The 13,836-nt window shown below is 37.7% G+C and overlaps 1 pseudogene; it reads right to left on the minus strand.

Annotated features, from left to right (window-relative positions):
- Nucleotides 1–7,831: 7,831 nt before the first annotated feature.
- On the minus strand, nt 7,832–8,833 carry LOC116330677 (annotated as a pseudogene).
- Nucleotides 8,834–13,836: the final 5,003 nt, after the last annotated feature.

The raw sequence follows: 13,836 nt of genomic DNA on the forward strand, positions 1-13,836 counted from the left end.
CTTCATTATAAAAACATTTGCGCATAAATAAGTGACATAATATTCAGTACTTACTTCTGAAAGTTTACTCTTTAGCGGCTCCGCTTCCGCCCGTTTTTGAAAAAAATTATCCACACCACGGCACGCTATGAAATCTGGGATATGTTGGGCCATGAAGGCTACACCGACCCATCCTTAAAATTCAGGGAAATTAAGGGCGCATTTGAGGGCCGCATTTCGAGCAGCCTTTGAATTGGGACAGCCTTCGTCGTGTCGCTGTGACATAATCGTCCTTAAAATGTGGCCTTTAACACTAGATTTACTATCCTGCGCAAATTTGCGTAACTTCCCTAAACCCAGTACCCCCTAGAATTACTGGCTTTTTTATTTTCTGGTGCAAGTCCCGAGGTGTTAAGCACCCCTGCTGAGATTTTCACAGGTCGTCAGCTTGTTTCTCCTACAGCTTTTGTTGTGCAAACCACCCATTGTCCTTGAGGCCTGGCACATTTGCATTTGCTCACTCAGAGTTGCTCAGATCCAAGGCAGGCCAAACCTCTGTGTTACAACTTTCAGAAATGCCTGATAGAAATGCTTCAACTTACTCATGAGATTTTGACCACATTTTTGCGGAAGTCACAACTATACTGAATGCACGACCGTTGTTGCCAGCTGCAAGAAATGCTTGGTAGGGAACAGCTGTTCCCTACTGAAGGTTCGTTCAAAGTTTGAAAGACTTTGAAATAAAACAGACTTGTGTACCCATATATTGTGAATGTCTGTCTTTTGTATGTGAGGTTGTAACACAGAGGTTTGGCCTGCCTTGGATCTAAGTAAACAAATGCCAATGTTGCACACACACACACACACACACACACACACACACACACACACACACACACACACACACACACACACACACACACACACACACACAAATCTGCATTTATTTGTCCCACAAGTGGAAAATCTGCATTGTCATTGCAAAAAAGTGGACAGAGCACAGTATAGAAAGTGCACTATACAAACAATCTGGAAACATAAATATGAACACGTGTATTCAAAAATATTGGTGTATGTATACACACACACACATATCTATCTATCTATCTACGTGTGTGTGTGTGTGTGTGTGTGTGTGTGTGTGTATATATATATATATATACACACACATACACATATATGTATATATATATATATATATATATATATATATATATATATATATATATATATATATATATATATATATATATATATATATATATATGTAGATGTGTCTGTGTGTATAACTAGACTTTATGCTTTAAGTTCATGAACTTATGGCATTCATTTCAATCCTGTTTGTAAGAGCAATCATGTGTCCTGTTGGTGCCATTGTGGATTGCTGGTCAGAAAGTTTTCTGGTGCCACTAATCAAAGAGACAATGCCCTAGATAGATTCATTTCAATTATGCAACACCTTCGATTTGATGACAGGGACACGCGGGCAGAACGGGTGAAAACAGACAAATTTGCAGCGATCTCCGACATCTGGACACGCTTCAACGAGAACTGTGCTAAGAGTTTCACTCAGGGGAACACATGACCATAGATGAACAGCTGTTCCCTACCAAGGTTCGTTGTCCATTCACCCAGTATATTGCAACCAAGCCAGACAAATTTGGGATCAAGTTCTGGATGGCCACGGATTTGGACACCAAATATGTCTGCAGTGCATCTCCTTACTTGGGAAAGGACCCCAGTCGTCAGAAGGGAGAGAGGCTGGCAGAGAACGTGGTCATGAAACTGATGGAGCCGTTTTTGGATGATGGAAGAAATATCACAACGGACAATTTCTTTACTTCACTGTCACTGTCGCACAGACTGCTGCAGCGCAAAACAACATTACTGGGCATGGTGAATAAAGTCCGGCGTGAACTTCCTCAACTTGCAAAAGATACTGGAAAGCGAGAGGTATTCTCCACTTCAGTGCTTAGAAGTGGCAGTGTGTCCTTGACAATTTATGCACCTAAAAAACCAAGACTGTGTGTGTTCTGAGTTCCATGCACCAAGACGTGACGATCGGTGACGGCAGAAAGAGGAAACCCAACACGATCACAGACTACAACCACATGAAGGTATGTGAATGTGTGTACAATTTACACCAGTGGTACAATGTTTTCTGATGTGTGCTATACAGGCCTATAGAAAAAAACATATACTCATGACTCTCTCGCTCTGCTTTTACAGTGTGGTGTGACGTGTTGGACCAAATGGCACGGATGTATTCTGTAAGATCAGCAACACGCAGGTGGCCAGTAGCGGTTTTCTACAATATGCTGGACCTGGCGGCAGTGAATGCCTACATTTTGTACAAGGCATGTACAGGGTGGACAGGCAAAAGAAGATTGTTTCTGCGTCTTCTAGCTTAGCAACCGTTGCCGATTCATGCAGCACAAGGAAATCTTAGCACAGAGGCAGGCTGCTGCAGCTGCTGTGCCAGGGACTGTAAAGACAACACAGTGCCAGGTGCAAGAGAGCTGCAACAGGAATCGCAGCAGATTTACCTGTGCAACATGTAAGAAATTCACCTGTGCCAAATGCAGGGATGATGGACACTGGGTCTGCAAACCCTGTAAAGTTTGAAACACTTTGAAATAAAACAGACTTGTGTACCCATATATTGTGAATGTCTGTCTTTTGTATGTGGGTTGTAACACAGAGGTTTGGCCTGCCTTGGATCTGAGTAAACAAATGCCAATGTTGTGCACACACACACACACACACACACACACACACACACACACACACACACACACACACACACACACAGCAAATCTGCATTTATTTGTCCCACAAGTGGAAAATCTGCATTGTCATTGCAAAAAAGTGGACAGAGCAAGGTATAGAAAGTGCACTATACAAACATTTTATATATATATATACATATTACATATGTATGTATATATATATATATATATATATATATATATATATATATATATATATATATATATATATATATATATATATATATATATATATATATATATATATATATATATATATATATATATATATATATATATATATATATATATATATATATATATATATATTATATATATATATATATATATATATATATATATATATTATATATATATATATATATATATATATATATATATTATATATATATATATATATATATATATATATATATATATATATATATATATATATATATATATATATATATATATATATATATATATATATATATATATATATGTGTGTGTGTGTATAACTAGACTTTATGCATATTATATAAGGTGTGGCTTTATAAATATATAAATATATGTACAACTCTGTGTATATATGTTTATGGACAGGCATGCAGGCAGGTAAGGAAGGAAAGTAGCCTTGCAGGGAAGGAAAGACTTGAATCTCTCATGGTTAGGGGTTGGGGGAGGGTGTGTTTGCACAACAAAAGCAGGAGAACAATGGAGCTGACGACCTGTGAAAATCTCAGCGGGGTGCCAAGAGGTGTTAAGGTCGGGGGGAATTTACGCAAATCTGCGCAGGCCAGTAAATCTAGTAGTAGGGACTTGCACCAGGGAAAAAAGGCTCAGTAATTCTAGTGTTAAGGCTGCAGACCCTGAATTGGGATAGAGCCCAAATCCGGTCATTGGTACTTCCTGGCTTGTGTAGTTACTAGGTAACGAAAGCTCAACACTGCCCCTAGCGTCCTGGAGCACTTCCGTTGTGTTTTGGAATTTGCAAGTGTTTTGGAGTTTGCATGTGTTTTGGAGTTTGCAAGTGTTTTGGAGTTTGCATGTGTTTTGGATTTTGCAAGTGTTTTGGATTTTGCAAGTGTTTTGGAGTTTGCAAGTGTTTTGGATTTTGCAAGTGTTTTGGAGTTTGCAAGTGTTTTGGAGTTTGCAAGTGTTTTGGATTTTGCAAGTGTTTTGGATTTTGCAAGTGTTTTGGAGTTTGCATGTGTTTTGGATTTTGCAAGTGTTTTGGAGTTTGCATGTGTTTTGGAGTTTGCATGTGCTTTGGAGTTTGTACGTGCTTTGTCTCTAGGGGCCACCGTATATTTCTAATCTAGAGATATTGCACAAATGGAAGAAAGCAGTCCTACATATTTGTTTAATATGTGCACTGAAGCACATATCCTGGTCAAAGGTTCCTCACAGTGTTACTGGAGGCCAAGGTAATGCCATCCAGAGTGAGAATCTGGTTAGATACCATATTTCTAAGATTTTCAGGGTCGAGTACAATAACCTCAGTTTTATCTGAATTTAGAAGCAGAAGGTTAGAGGCCATCCAGGTCTTTATGTCTTTAAGACATTCCTGCTGTTTAACTAATTGGTGTGTGTTACCTGGCTTCATAGATAGATAGAGCTGCATGTCATCTGCATAGCGGTGAAAATTTATGCTATGTCTTCTGATGATACTGCCCAAGGGAAGCATGTATAATGTAAACAGAATTGGTCCTAGCACTGAACCCTGTGGAACGCCATAAATAACCTTAGTGTGTGAAGAGGACTCTCCATTTATATGAACAAATTGGAGTCTGTTAGATAGATGTGATTCAAACCACTGCAATGCAGTACCTGTAATACCTAGAGCGTGCTCCAATCGCTCTGATAGAATATTATGGTCGACAGTATCAAAGCTGCACTGAGGTCTAGCAGGACAAGCACAGAGATAAGTCCACTGTGAGGGGGCCATAAGAAGATCATTTGTAACCTTCACTAAAGTTGTTTCTGTGCTGTGATGAGCTCTGAAACCTGACTGAAACTCTTCAAATAAGCCATTCCTCTGCAGATGATCTGTTAGCTGTTTGACAACTACTCTTTCAAGCATTTTGTATATGAAAGGAAGGTTGGTCTATAATTAGCTAAGACAGCTGGGTCTAGAGATGGCTTTTTAAGAAATGGTTTAACTACTGTCAGCTTGAAGGCCTGTGGTACATAACTGATTATTAGAGATAGGTTGATGATATTTAAGATTGAACCATTAATTAACTGCAGGACTTCTTTGAGGAGGCTTGTATAAGTGGGGTCTAAATCATTCTGAGTCCACAAATCTGTTACATGGCAAAGGATGAAAGCAGAAAAGTCTGGAAATCTGTGCTGTGTAGATTACGCACGCAAACTTGTAAATGAAAGAACAAGAAATATCAGTTATCTAATCAAGTTAAATGAATGTTGTAATTTCCAGTTTGACCCCATGGAAGCAGTGTTGGCTCATTGTAAAAATGCCTTCCCTAACGTTTTGGTGAAATGTGCTATCTATTTATCCAAATAAAAAAATAACACCACTCAAAAAAATATACTCAGGAGAAAAGCAGAGTTTACTGAAACAGAGTTTACTGAGTCTACTGTTTTACTACAGGGTGTAGAATCTTCTCTTCCATTGGCCCAAGGTTACAATGACCCATTTGGCAAAACACAAGCAAAGACAAAAACAAAGAAATGGACTTACAGAAATAGGAGAAAGAAAAGTCACAAAGCAGAGTGTGGTGGCAGGGTGTGGTTTGCGGCTCAACTGCAGGGGAGAGGTGAAGCAGAGAGTTCAGGGGTGGAGTCAGGAGAGTCTGGCTGGCACAGCTGCAAGTCATGACTCCCTATTTGATCTTAATAGAATGGTGGGACTGGTGACATTGAGCAAAAAAAGGAAGGAGAGCAGAGGAGATGGATGAAAAAGCTATGTGTGAAACACTGTGAAAACAAAGTCTGTACATAGTTGACCTGTAAGTTCGATGCAGTGTGGTGGGCCCCCAATAACCACTGATACATTATGAAGCAGAGAGAAAAGGCCTGGCTCCATGGTGAGTCCCTGCCATGATTAATTGTTCCCTTGATCTTTCTCTCATTTATAAAACGCTTTGTTCGGCCCTTCACCCAGGACCAACTTCCCTTGCGAGACCCTACGAGGGAGCAAATGGAGCAAATGGAGTCAGTTTCATATTTGAGGTCAGACACTAACACCTAATTTAGGCAAAATGTCTTTTAAAATGGTCCAATGTAGGAACTCTTCAAAGGATTTATGATTAGATAGACCAGTGGTTTTATTTTGTTTATATAGGTATTTTGAAGTCTTGTAATGAAAAGAGATATATTTTTAACAGCTGTTGACACATTTTACAAAAAAAAATAACAGTAGTTCCAGATGAAAGGTAAGTGGATGATGAAAGAGCCATGAAAGTACACACATACATGTAAAAAAAAAAAAAAAATACATATAATAGACACATTTCCTAAAACTTAGCTGTATCAATTATTTATTGCACACACAAATCAGTCAACATAGAGGTTCAACTCGTTCCATTTTATCCCATTGTTTAATTGTGGTGTACAAAATATCCACAAAGTGTCTGCATTTAACCTTTCTAAGATTTTCACTGTTACACACATCACATGTCAGAAGTGTAAATGTAAAAAAAAAGATCTATTCAGTTCCTTCATGTACAGCTTTATTTCAAAATACATTAAGCAGTGATTGGTCATTTAATTGCATGGCATAAAGTAGACAGATATTCAGAAGAGTCTAATATAATAGTCAACAGTATTTTTCGAACTGGTAATAACAGAAAAAAACCTGTTTTCATAGCAGTTATGGTAAACAAATATTGCCCTGTAACCTTTTTTATATACATTTTAACACCATATTTACACATGGAATGTATACATAGTGTACCTGCTAAAGTTATATTATAATTATATATTATAATTCAATAAAATGTTTTGACAAAAGTTGTAGACAAAAGTTAGTGCATCTACTGTACAGAACAACAAGCAAAAAAATCTTTCAAAACGTCCAGGGTTAGGGTGAGTACCACTCTCATTTTTTCTTATGTTTTATCCTATTTGGATCACTAAAATATCCAAAATATAATAAGTTCATAAAAATGTAACATGTAGTTTCTGACAGTTTATTTATTAAACATAAAACAAAACCTTACTCTAGATATGGTGACCTGGTTGATAGTAGCCGGTCTTTTAGTGGAAGAAAAATTCAGACAGGACTTAAAAGAAGGAATTTTTGGAAGACATCATTTCCTTTATATATACAGTATGGTAAGTGAAGATGGGGCCTAGAACATGAACAGAAGAAGGAGTGATTAAAGAAGAACTTCCTTCAACCCTTAAACTATTTTCTACATACATCAACAGAAATCTCATGTCTAAAATCATTTTCTACACTAAAGTTTAAAAAGTAATAAAAATTAGGGCCACAAGGATACATTTATTTCACTCCTGTGTTATGTATATTCCCATAATTAACGCATGGGTACAGTTTGACAGGACACATGCAGCAGACCTCAAAGGTAGAGCTTGTTTATAATGTTATTCATGCACCTTGGAAAATTATTAACTTCTTAATCGCTGGCTCAGTGAGAAATAAATTATATCATAAACTGACCTGTTACAAAATATGTGTTTAATGTCAATATGCTTAAGGGTTTCTGTTTCTTTCATGTGTACCTTCCTTTTTCCCAGAAATTGTGAACAAAGAGGAGAGGACTGTAACTTGAGAAGATGGTCAGGGATCATGTTTTGTAAAGGCTCAAGAACAGGTCTTACTGCATGTTTTCACTATTACACTTTTTAACCTTCATTTACAAAGATAATAAAATTTCACTCCTTAAATAATAAGCTACATAAAATGGCTGACTGTGTAGTTTAAATATACAGCGGAACAATACTAGTTCAGTTTCAATAAAATTTGAGATTAGGAGATAGTACATGAATATCATAATAGCCTATATGTGAATATAAAAATATATATTTTTAAAGAGTCAAGGAAATTCTGCCCTGTTGTTTCATGTTGCATTTTATCTTATCTTTTCAGCTTCAGGTTAGCAGTACGGGCCTGGTTTTTTAAAGTCATTCCAAATCTGCTCATGGTTAGTGTGTGGAGAAGTTGTGGTGGCTACTATCCTGGAGAAGGCACAGCGATTATATGGCAAAGGAAATACATAGAAGTAACCCCAGTTTGGGGGTCGGTGGGAGGAATGCCCAGGTGCTGCATTAACAACCCTAAATACACATCCTCAATGTAAACTGCTTTAACATGTCTGGATGCCTCAGTGAGCTTTTTTTGGGAGGTCTAAAGACAAAATGTAGCCCAGGCCCAGAGCATAGCGGGGTACTGTGGCGAGCATAAATGTTATGAGGTAGGTACCACTTAGAGCTTGGATTTCGCAGTACTGTAGCGCCATTTGCCACAAGCCCAGTCATATAGTTTGATTTTGAGCATTCAAGAGCATACTGACAAGATTATGTACATTCAGGAACATGTCTGAATCAATCTTCATAGCATAAGAGGCGCTGGAGCAGTGTGCAGTTAGCCACTCCAGCATCACCATGGTCTTAATGGTGAGATTCTTGTAGCAGTCCACAAAGTTGCTCTGGATCAGGTCGTGATGCTCTTTGCTCTCCTGAAGTACCTGCTGTTGGACCTGCTCCACCTCCACCCCCGCGTGCAGCCCCAGTAAGAAGAAAAGCCTCACCACTTTGTCCAGGACGAGACTTTCACTCCCCCAGGTGTTGCGAATGATGTCACGGTGTTGCCTATTGTTTGGGGCCACAGGAACGATCAGAACCACAAATGGCTTCTCCTGTTCACATTTCTGTGGCTCATTTATGATGTACTGGTAGTCGTAGGGGTATTCGACTAAATATGGTCCAGGTGACATGTAAGGAACAGGAGTTGGTGGTAGAGTTGTATTCTGAGAAGAGGAGTTGTCATTAGCTGTAGTGTTTAGTGAGGATATATTTAGTATCTGACCACTGAAGAAATTCATCAATTTTGCTGATTGATTTTGCATCCACTTTTTTGGGTTCCCGCCTGGTGTCATTGTATTTCTGCTGTAAATCAGGAAAAGACCTGCAAATATCAAAATAAAAACGAAAAACTTCCGGGAAAACTTGAACCATCTCCCATCCTCTGCTGGCTTCTCACTTTCCACCATTTCTTGGCTAGAGGAGAGATAAGGTATTGAGATAGCTTTCTGTCAGTGGTTTTGCTTTCAAACAAGTCAATTCATCAAATGATTAAATGCAAGTTATTAGAGTGCTATTACCTCACACGGGCTGATCCCTGAGGATCATATTTTTCAAATGTTCTATAGAAATATCTCTCAACCAGTGACAGTGCCTAGTTTACTTTTTTGCTGCTGCTCCCTTATTTGAAAGACATGAGAGACAAAAAATGCATTTAAAAAGATTACATACCTTCATTGGATGTTACCATTCAGTTTTCTACAAATGTAAGCTTTCCCCCTTCTCCAGTTGTACGAAGAAAAAAATGAGGAGATGCTGTTTCGCTGAAAAATTCATGTCAACGCTTCAGGCATTTTGTTTCACAGGGACAGACTAGAGCAGGCACCAAGGAGTGTTAAAGCTTTCCAGAGATTAACAGCCCATCCTATGTCTGTTCTAGGGTTGAGCGAGTAACCATGGCATTGTGTGACGTCACTTACCTGTGAGGCAGCCACGCCTTTGTTTTCTCCACACCTTTGTTTTGCCTGTGAAAGACTCCTAATCCTCCTAAGGCTTTGTGAATACCTGTTTGCCTTTTCTGATCTTGAGTGTAACAAATTGATGTGTGTATAAAAAAATATATTTCCAATTTCGTGTTAGTTATATATCAACTGTTTTGACAGAAAGTTGCTGTAGGGTGCTCATATTAATTGTCTATTGTTTAACGTTTGACCAGTTTGGAAGGTGTAAAGCTTTTGCATAACACCGATACACACCTGTATGATCAGTGGTTCAAGAACAAGATCCTTTAATTATTATATTAAATAGTTAAGAGCAACATTAAGTATTACACTGCTCCATGTTAGTTTGTAAACAGCCATTTAACAGATTTATATTTGCAGTGTTGGTATTACAGTGTCATGACATAATTTGAATGTATGCTACCACATAACACATCACTGTGTAATCTACATCATTTTCTGTAGCTAAAATGTATTGATGACTTCTAAACAACTCATATGCAAGAACTTTGTTGAGAGTTAATAGAGATACTGTTCTGAAGACAGGACCTGGTCTGTGTACATAGCATTATTCATTTGCATTTGTTGACGTTGTATCATGAGAAATGCTCGCTTGTGAGTACTTGCTATTTTCATACTTGTGCTAATGTAAATGTATACACGATGGTCCATGTACAACTTCAACAACTGCAAACGAATGATATTTTGTACATGGATTGGTGTGTTTTAAAGTGCTATATAAATAAATGATGATGATGATGATGGATTGATAACAATCCATTCACCAAATGTGTGTGTGTGTGTGTGTGTGTGTGTGCGTGTTGCTGATAAGAAATGAAAGACATATTATGTGAACCTAAAGAACAATCACAAGGAAACTCACCTTGAATGTACTGTGTCAACACAGAAGTGTGTACGTGTATTTGTGCTAGAAACTGAGTTCAATAGAAATCAGTGAGGCGTTCCTCTTAGGGTTACAATATAGTATAAGTTCCATGCATCCATAAAACATTTAGGAATAGCAGTTAGAGATTATCTAACTGACAAGTTACCTAGCCAGTCAGTATCCATTATGTATGGAGGGCCATGAGTACCAAAATAAATTAAGGTAGATCACTAAATAATGAATTTAATGTGTTACTAATGAATTAAAATTGGAAAAAATAATCAAAATTTATAAACAATTGATTTAGTATCACTTCATTCAATTTGAATTGCTCATAACAAATTTATTATTTTCTCATTTTTGTAATTTTCATTAATGACACATTAAATTAATTATTTATATATTTAATTATTTTCAATTATTTATTTTAAATCAGAATTGGAATACTTTAATTTTATTAATGCTAGAGGAAATGATGCACAAAAATAATTCATTATTCACACACTTAATAAATTATTGTACACTCCTTGTTCTGCTGCAGTGTTCATGAATTAATTTATCTATCAATCTCACCTATCAAAGTCAGGGGCCAGGGTTAAGGCTGATCAAGTCAATGCCATTAGTTTGGCGTGGTGGCCATTCTTGTAGTGGGCGTTTCTCGATACATACAGCCATTTTAGACTTTTGGACCAAAACTACAGGTAACTTTTGAAGTACTACTGCCTTCGTGTTACCAAATACACTATTAATATTTTTAGCTGAGGATGTAGTGTCGTAACCTTCACATGTCCAGTCAATTTTTCAACATAGTCTTTTTACAAAAGTGGTCCAACGTTTTCAGACATTTACATTTTACTGGTATATTTTTATGTCGTTTATAGATTTTTAATCACTATTTGGTAACGTCTCTGGAATAATTGGTGCTAACAGGGATCATTTTCTGTGAAAAAAAAGGCATAAGATCTGTGAAATGATCCTTTAGATTAGTCAGATGCTGCCAGCACCACCTCTTTCATGTGAAAGTGAAATCCTTGGTTAACTTAGTGACCCTTTATCCTGATCGACAATGTTAGGTTAAGTGAATCCACATTACAGAAAGATACCCTGCATATGTTGAGCTCGCTTCATAGAATAGGGCCTTGGTGAGATAGTGGTATTCGCCAGCTCGGTGTCACTGTGTGCCTACTTCCTTTCTCTTTACAATAATTAATAATATGAAAATAGTAGTCTCCTAACATCCAGAGGTTTGTATGATGTGTTTCATAGTGTTTAACAATCCATTTACCATTAAGCTTAACAGTTACTACATGTCAGAAATGCAAACATCTCTTTTAATGATGTGTTTGTAGCATCGCTATATTTTACTTCCACATCTGTAGAGATGATGCTACTAAGAATATGGTGCAAAATGATTGGTGTTAGGGTAGAGAAACTTCAGGACATAATTAGATAACAGCTCTCACCAGTCCTCTTCCACACACAGTTCTACATTATGTTTTAGACAGGAATAGTAAGATTTTCCAAAAGGATCTATTGTTAATAGCTAATTATTACATATGAGTTCAGATTTTCAGCACAAGATGTAAGCATTCATTCACATTCACATTTAAGGCGAGATCTGCAACATGAGAAAAGACCAGATAAAGAAAGCTGCAGATACTTTTTAGAAGACAGCTTCAGATAAAAACAACTGCAGGCAGATCCTTGTTAGACTTTAACAAGATTTCCACATTAAGTGAAAAATGAAAGTTTAAAAACATTAACTGGTGGTAAAATATTAATTTACTGTTCTACACACTAAATCACTGGATTAACCCATCCCTTTTACAACAGTGTTGCATTATACTGGTACATTGTTATGATTCATTGTTATGATATCATTTTCTGTGGAAGAAGAGTCATATCCGTGACTGGATATGACGCGTAGTTTTTCTATGCGTTTGGGCCTTTTGTCCACACCTAAACAGCGCTTTGGGTCAGTGAAAACTGAGATTTTAAAAACTCCGCCAGGGTGGAGATTTTCAAAACTAATTCTTTATGCTTTAGATGTGGATCAGGAAAACAGAAATTTTGTCACGCAACGTCAAAGGTGTGCGCTGTTTTTGACGTCACACTGTGCTTTATTGTTTACATGAGATGAATTTCTGTAATGACATAGACAAAATACTGTTGCTGTTAATGTTACTATCTGGAGTTTTTACACATTTTTACAAATACTCACGCAGTTACTGTCCCACCTATTAGAAAGACAGAAGCGTCAGAGTGAACATGTACATCAACCACTCAAAATTGCCACGTTCAGCCAACCGTTTGGTTCATTCCTTTGGGGCATATTTACTTTCCACTATAAACACGCTCCTTTTACTCAACCGCAGAGTGTCAACAAAAGATGGTGCTTTCTTCAAAAACAACTGTTCACACCTTTCTCCCTGTCTCGTCATGCTTATTAGGTTCAGTTCTGTCTCCCTTGTGTGTGCAGTTTCCTTATTTCCCTTTCAGGCTTTATGAAGGAGTTTCAACGTTGTTATTTGGACAGTGGCTGCTTTTTAAATAATTTGAAGTCCAGTTCATGCAACTGAGAGGGGGGTGCTATTTTAACCTTGCAACTGTACAAATTAAAGTGTTAACTTTAGTAACTTTAGTAACTAGTAAAGTTTGGTTTACAAAACCTGTATTGCCAAATGGTATGGGGACTTTGATTAATTTTACATCACTTTACTGGTTAACTGCATACTGAACATTAAAAAAACAGGCTGTCTGCAGAATGCGGAGTGAACCAGGATGAGGTCAAGCAAACAATAGCTCGATAGCGCTCAATAGCTGCCTCAGGCGATGCCTCAGCCATATGAAACTAGATAACATGTAAAGGAGAGGCAAGACAGTGTGTGTGTGTGTGTGTGTGTGTGTGTGTGTGTGTGTGTGTGTGTGTGTGTGTGTGTGTGTGTGTGTGTGTGTGTGTGTGTGTGTGTGTGTGAGAAGAAATAGACAGTGACAGGAGAGGCAGGTTTCCGTCCCTAGGTGAACCTGCACCCAATGGAGTAGAAGAAGAGCACCAAGAGGTTAGGGTCAACCTGTGCGCCAATAAGGGGCTAGAGTCTCAAACCATGGCCCTCCCAATGGTTTTTTGACCAATCAGATAGAAGCACATTCTTGTTTATATATTTTTTTTTTTTTTACTGCCAAATTAGGGCTATGTGTCTTCTGGAAGTGTGCTACAGCAAACTTCTGCAGACTGTGTTTTTTAATGGGAAAGAGATCCATATACATTAATTTTTTCTAACTGCTTGAGGCAATAAATATAAATGAGTGAAAATTTGGATTGGGACTGAGACCCTCTTTTGCCTTAGATAAAGAGAACCCCAACAGTGTGTAACGTATCAGCTATTTGGGCTGACTTTTTATGGGGGTTGATGTGACAGGACTGAGGAAACAGAAGCAACCTCATGGTCCCTTCCAGAAAACGGGACATTAG

The sequence above is a fragment of the Oreochromis aureus genome, unplaced genomic scaffold (assembly GCF_013358895.1).
Source record: "Oreochromis aureus strain Israel breed Guangdong unplaced genomic scaffold, ZZ_aureus HiC_scaffold_388, whole genome shotgun sequence".
NCBI classification, from domain to species: Eukaryota; Metazoa; Chordata; class Actinopteri; order Cichliformes; family Cichlidae; genus Oreochromis; species Oreochromis aureus.